The sequence below is a fragment of the Zerene cesonia genome, chromosome 1 (assembly GCF_012273895.1).
Source record: "Zerene cesonia ecotype Mississippi chromosome 1, Zerene_cesonia_1.1, whole genome shotgun sequence".
NCBI classification, from domain to species: Eukaryota; Metazoa; Arthropoda; class Insecta; order Lepidoptera; family Pieridae; genus Zerene; species Zerene cesonia.
In genome coordinates, this window is record NC_052102.1 from 665,494 (window position 1) to 672,829 (window position 7,336).

Below are 7,336 nucleotides of genomic sequence, written 5' to 3' on the forward strand. Positions count from 1 at the left end.
AACTAATACTAATAAGTCGAAATTTAAATTTGATTAAAAAAATATACCTTCAGCAAGTTATCCATATAAATACAATATTATTGAATACCTAGATTCTTAAAATAATTCCCACAAAATTCGAAACGCCTTCTCATACCCTTTTCTCAAAGTTTCTTGTGTCCAATCATCTCAGCATGTAGGGCCCGGCCCATCGCGGGGCCCCGTGTTGCCTCCCGCTGTTACGCAAGACATTGTTATCCGTTACATGAATGGCTGCTTAATTTATTGATAAAGCGTGTTGTGTGAATTTTAGATATTCCTTAAGCGATTACTAGCTACCTACTGGTGTCTCACTCGTTTAGCCTTAAATAATTACCGCCTAGAGAAGTTTACAAATCGAAATGATGATCTGAAATGTATATTTAAAGACAGTTTCTATTGTTTATATGACTCATTTTCATGTTCAAATAATGCGCCACATAATTACAATGATAAATATATTAAGCCAGACCTTCAGATTCAAATCAAGTTTTTTCAAACTACATTTGACTATTACTCTTTTTATTATAAACGTCTGTGTCTAAAATCACATATACAAATAGAAAGAGGTTTAATATTAAGGTTAATTTTTCGTCTGAATCGAGAAATTAAGCGAGTGATGCTGATGGCGCAAATTTAAAATGTTTATTATTAATATGAATAAATTATTTTATGTGTTGTTATCAAGCTTATTTAATATCACGTCTACCACTATAATTAAATACTCTTATAACGTGAGAATACTTAAAGTTGCAAATTCCTACCGAAAGGGCGGGTTTTCACAGCGAGAGGCCCGCCCAGTCTGCCCTGGCGCAACCAGATGGTGAACAAATCAATGTTCATCGTGTTACAATATCGTTCATTTGTTTATTATTGTGAAATACCTGCTGTTTAAAGGTGTGATTTCGTTTAAATATTCAGTAGTGAAATAATAAACAATGCAACTGGTGACGACAGTTTGTTCTGACTGGACATTTCATGATTTGCATTTACCGTGTAGTGACTTCTTGAAGCAATTCTAGATTGTTCGCTCGTTCGGTCGTTCGTTCGCTAATTCTAGATTGTTCGCTCTTTAATCTTGGCGTCCTTGGAGGAATTTGTTAAGATTTACAAAATAAAAAATGTCTCAGAATTAGCTTAAATAATGAATGAATAAAAATTAAAGTTAAAAAATGCGTGTGCTTTTCAATATTCTATTTAATCAATGGCAAAATATAAACAATAACATTCTTAAAAAAAGTATATTTTATCTGCCATCATTTTCAACAATTCGTTACTAAACAAAGAAATGTTTAATAATTTTCTAGACTGCTTTTTTAATAAAATGTATAACAAAACTTTAACTATTGCAATAACGTCTTGTGAATGTTCTAAGTTCCACATTCCCTTACTCAGAGGGCGGGGCCTCGCAGCACGCAATCCGCCCAGTTCGACCCTGGAGGCCCAGCGGAAAGAGGTGATTAATTTTAATATAACTATCGATGTATGAGAAAATTATCAAGGTGTAATTCCCATTGATCTAAACAGCTTGTTTCATAATTACTTTAGGTTACGTATTTGCAACCTATAAAGGTACAGTCGTTCTGAACCTTTTGCGTTATTAATCATCATCATCATCATCAGCCCATATATGTTCCCACTGCTGGGACACAGGCCTCCTATGAAGGTTCAGGCCATAATCCACCACGCTGGCCAAGTGCGGGTTGGCAGATGTCACATGTCGTCGAACTTTTAATTCTTGGACACGCCGGTTTCCTCACGATGTTTTCCTTCACCGTTTAAGCGTTATTAATAACAATGAGTATTCTACATAATATAAGCCGTACATTAAATAACTTCTCCTACATGGTACAGGCTACTGTAAAAAATGTTTCCGCTGCGTCGCCCGTAACTCGAACACCGATTTCCATTTAATAGCGTGGTTCTTGAAGAACGCTTTAATTTACAATTTTTTTTTTATTTTACAGATCTCGGTTGAAGCTAGTAGTACTAGATAAATAGATAGACATCTGAGTTCTTAGATCGTTGCCAAATATTCTCCCTCTGCTTTCTATTCGATTTTAGAACTTAGTAGCAAACGTGAAGATTAATTTTTGAATGCACATATCTTATGTGAGAATACCTTCAATATTTTCTTAATGAAGTTTTTTCAAATCCCACCACCCCTTTGCATGCGAGATACTACCTCGATGGGCCAAAAATGATAAAAAAACACGCAACCGATTTCAACAATGACGCTTCCTGCGGAATTTATCTTCACAAAAGGCCAAAATTGATCAGCCATTACTCCGTTCTTAGATTCAGGTGTCAAAAAAAAAAATTGAACAAAGGAGATCCGTCAACGTATCAAATCACACAAAAAAAAATTGTATAAAAGTCAACAAAAAGTGTCACAAAGGAGCGCATACGCAATCGAATCCAATATCGTCACAAAGGCGGTGTTATTTTAGGCGCAGTGAGCTAAAGTCGATTAATTTTCTTTGAGTTTGTGTTAAGATTAGATGTTGTTATTTTAGATAGCTTTGCGTATTGTCGTCTTCTGAGATATCACTTCAATTCGTTATAAAAGCAATATGGTAGGTCGATATGAGATTTGGGTGCGAATGAAGCTTAAACTCTCTGTTCACAGTATATTCCATTCTTCTCTATTAATTCTGAATATATTTATGAAAGATTTTAATATAGAGAAAATTATAGACAAACTTAATTGCCATTGACAAATACAGTATGTTAAAGTTTAGAACAAACATATTATTTGTGAAATTATATACGATATTTTGTAGCTTTCAAGAATATTGTCAACTGGCGGTCCGCACCGGCTTCGCCCGTGGTACACATATAGTTTATAACCTTCCTTAATAAATGGGCTACCTAACACTGGAAGAATTTTTCAAATCGGACCAGCAGTTCCTAAGATTAGCGCGTTCAAACAAATAAGCAAATTCAGCTTTATAACATTTGTATAGATAATAAAATGACCCATCCAGAGCGAATAGCAAACATTATTTTCATTCCTTTTTCCCAATCGCCATTGGCTCGATCCGTTATATAGCTGGCTGTGACACGACTGTACAGAAACGAAACAATTATTTTTTTGTTTTTCTTTCTTTTATCTTTCGTTCTTTATCCGAGATCACAATGGCCGACTGTGGTATTTAGGGACATTCGTTCGATTATTTTTATTGTATCAACTCGTTGGTTGACGAAACACTGATTATGTTTGTGTTGGGAGCTATTTGTATCGTACATTCAGATTCATTTTATATTGTACTAGCTGCGCCCCGCGGTTTCACCCGCGTAAGTCCGTATCCCGTAGGAATATCGGGATAAAAAATAGATGTTGGCCGATTCTCAGACCTACCCAATATGCTTACCAAATTTCAGAGGAATCGGTCAAGCCGTTTCGGAGGAGTATGGCAACGAAAACTGTGACACGAGAATTTTATATATATAGATTATTTCTAATAACATATGAATGTATTTAAACACGTGTTTTTTAAGTGTCACGTGTAGTTTTTGCGTGAAAAAGCAACAAACACACACACACATCCTTACAAACTTTCGCATTTATAATATTAGTAGGATTATTTTATTAATGTTATAGAAGTACTCCTTAATGTAACAATCTGTCTAACACAATCCAATAACCACGTTTCTTGACTTTGTTTTTAAATAAATAAACAAATAATAAGCTAATGCCCAAATTGTACAAGCCCATGGCTGTGATTCGCGCACATTGTCGCAACACAAACGAATCGAGTATTATCCATTCATATCATAACGTTTATAAATACGTTTCACGGTGGCATTGTTGATCGAGTCTCGCATTCCCCGAGGATGCGGATAACAAAGGGACAAATAATAGTCAGCCTAGCACAAAGATAACCCGTCATTTTAGCTATTGGCTATTTTTGACAATGCCTTATTGTTGCTGATTTGTAAGGCGATGTGAATTCGCAAAACTGGAATTGTCTCAAGGCCCGTGCTAACGAGGCGTCCCTCAAGGAGCTGTGCACGGTCAGCTGGTCCTTTTGAGTTATGAAATTATTATTGGACAATAACTAATTTGATAGAGTTATAAATCAAAGCAACTCAATTCACTGTCTCCACTTTCGTTCACTTTTTAAATTTGATTTAATTACAACTACTACCGGTTACGTTATCATCCTCCATCCTCAGGGGTTTATTTTGAATATTTAAATACATGTATATAATACACAGCAAGAATTATATTTGATAAAATTTTTATTCTAAAGGACACTATATCATGCAAAATAAACATCCTCCAAGGCTCTTATTATATATATTGACTTAAATATATAAAGACAATACTACTAATATAATAAATTGATAAATTTTCTATTACAGCCAGTGGTGATTGAGTTTCTTTGTGGTCTTCATCTATTGCTGTTTCAATGGATTGATGAGAACTGTCTACGGAGTGACCAATATTTCATTCATTTCCATGAATGTTTGCGCCACAGTTACTCAGCACGGTGTGCGTGATAATATTTGGTTTCCTCGCAACCTGGTCTTTGTCATATCTGGTCGGTTCGCCCACTTGAAAGGCAACGCTTTTGTTTGCGGAGACAAGTAAAGATGCGTTTCTAAGGTTTGTATTTTTAAATCTCTTTTCGGCTTCTGTGTGTTGAATGGCTCCTGTTATACAAACATCACCAATTATGAGCGTATCTGTTGTTGGACCATTTCTTAGTTCATGTGTACAATTGCTTTTAGCTTTACATAAATGATTTCCATGTTCACCGTTGTGCTGCCGTTGTGATCGGATCGTAAGTACATTGTTGTTATTTAGAGGTCGATTTAGGTATACTATACTGGATGTGAAATAAAGGTGGTGTCACAAAAACGTGAGAAGTTTGTATCAGATTGTCGCCCGTACAATTAAAACATATTCAATAAAGGCATTAGAATGGAAAAATTAACTCATGCGATATCTTGGATTTATTTCCCGACAAAATCTACGTTCCATTGTACATAATAACAATGTAGCTTATCACAAGCCAATAAGAGCTATAATTGTTTAAGTTTTGCCACTCAGAACTAGGTTGGTTGGCAAGATTATAAACACCACCCTTCGCTTTTTTAATATTATTGCCCCTTGTCTTTCGCGATTGTGGTCAGATAACAAAGAGAGATGAATTGGATTTTAATTCCTTTTGGAATACTATAATGCGGTTACTGTTTTGAAAAAAAAACATCTATAACTATTTTAACATTTTAGTCACAGAAATAATAATTTAATTTTTTTCTAGGTTGGTATTGTTAAGGCATTATTTTTAAACAATATTTTATAATTTCTGGTTTTAGAACGTGTAACACAAAACGGTCTCAGTAATATTTGACCTATGTATGACTTTTGTGCTTTTAAAGATTTCGATAGTTGTAGTTAAAGACACAAGGTGTCTTTAACTACATTGAGCATTTGCGTTCTAGGTTTCCTTTACACCAGTTAATTGGATACATTTCTGTTTAATTATTAGAAAATGAAATGCTATTAAGAATGTAAGAACAATTTACCGCAATTATATTATTAAAATGCTTGTATTGAACGTTTTGTTAGCAGCCATCCTTGACTTATTGAAGAAGCAATTAGAAAACCATGATTTCTTAAAGAATCTTGACTTCCAATTACTCGACTGTTTCAAGTGCCATTACACTTAGATTTGAGACATTAATTGTACAATTATTTCTTCGTCTTTTGTTACATTCGTACGGTAGTTTGTTTCTTTGTGCCCACATTTGGTCTGGCACGTGGTTGGATAAAGGACCACTTAATCGGTCACTCATTACATTTTAATGGTCTCACTTTTGACTTGACGTTTTTTTTACATTTGTAACTACGATCTTATGGTGCGCAATTGTGTCTTCTATGGCATTCATTTTAAGGTCTAAAATGTTGGTGTTTAACGAGTTTGTCATGGAGATGATGAAATAATCGTTATTTTAATTTGACGGTTGGAGTATGTCAGATAAATTGTCGACCTCGAGGCATTTGTTCGGATTCATGCCAAGTAATTACATGGAAGATGTTTGTTTGCCTTTTATGTGTTTTAATTGGTACATCACAGAAACTGGTTACTTATACTATGTATTTTGTGAAAAATTGGTAGTCAATTGGATGGATTATAACAGCGACGTTAATAAATGATAGCTATACGTAAATTATTGAAATTGTTTTGGAAGCATGATTTGTACTCAAATTTTAAATGATTTCATGAATATTTATTGTTTCTATAAACACATTTATAGTGCATATAATTATGTTAGTTACATTTTATTTATATTTTATTAAACATATTAAACAATATAAAGAACATACTTCTTTAAAACGTGAAAGTTATACCGAAGAAATGACTTAAAAGTTTAATAAGCATCGTATACCTAATAACTTTACAACTATTGTTATTATAATGATCTGTGCTTTGTCTAAGATTGAGATAAAAAACAACACATGCATTGAACGAGGGTTTATGAGGATCCGGTTTTTATCTGTCACGCGCAGACATACCGACGCCAAGCCCTTTTATTATTATAACTTTTATTCAGTATGTACCATTGTGGAGGTAGGATGTTTTTATGACGGTCTTAATTAAATTTATTAATGGATATTTTATGACTTTGGTTAAGACCTCGGCCTTCAAGTGCAACTGGACCTCGGAATGCAAAATATAAATTGTTTTTTTTTTTATTTATCTGCTCATTATTTAGACTATCACTGCTCGCAACGATGAAGGAAAAGATTATTGAAAAAATTGGAATGTCCAAGAATCAACAGTTGGAAGACATGAGGTTATCTGCCTAACGGGTTAAGGAAACGGGCCTCCGGCTCCCTCAATAATCGAACGAACACAGTAGCATGTTTTCTCAGCACTGCACAGCACAATTTTCTGGTAAATACTTCGAAGGGTCATCACAAAAGATCTAAGCTGCTATACCAATTAATTTAAGATTTTACCTCTCTATGGACTGACCTAAATTTAACGATTTTCAAAGAGTTAATTTTATTAAAATCTTCGTAATTTCTATGCAAATAGCGAAGTGTATTCATCTCCTATTAACCTTACCTTTTAAACATTATAATCGCTTTTCGACTATCAAACTATGGAATGCATTTAAGCATATAACAGGTGTATTCGTATTTTCAATCAATTAACAACTTTATTATCTCTCTGTAGAGTTTAAAATAGATTGTTTCTGAAATTTCGAATAGATTCGTTCTTGTCTACTTCTATAGTATTTTGTTTTTATTTCTCCAACTCTTTGATATACCGAATGATTAATTAGATAGATATTGTAT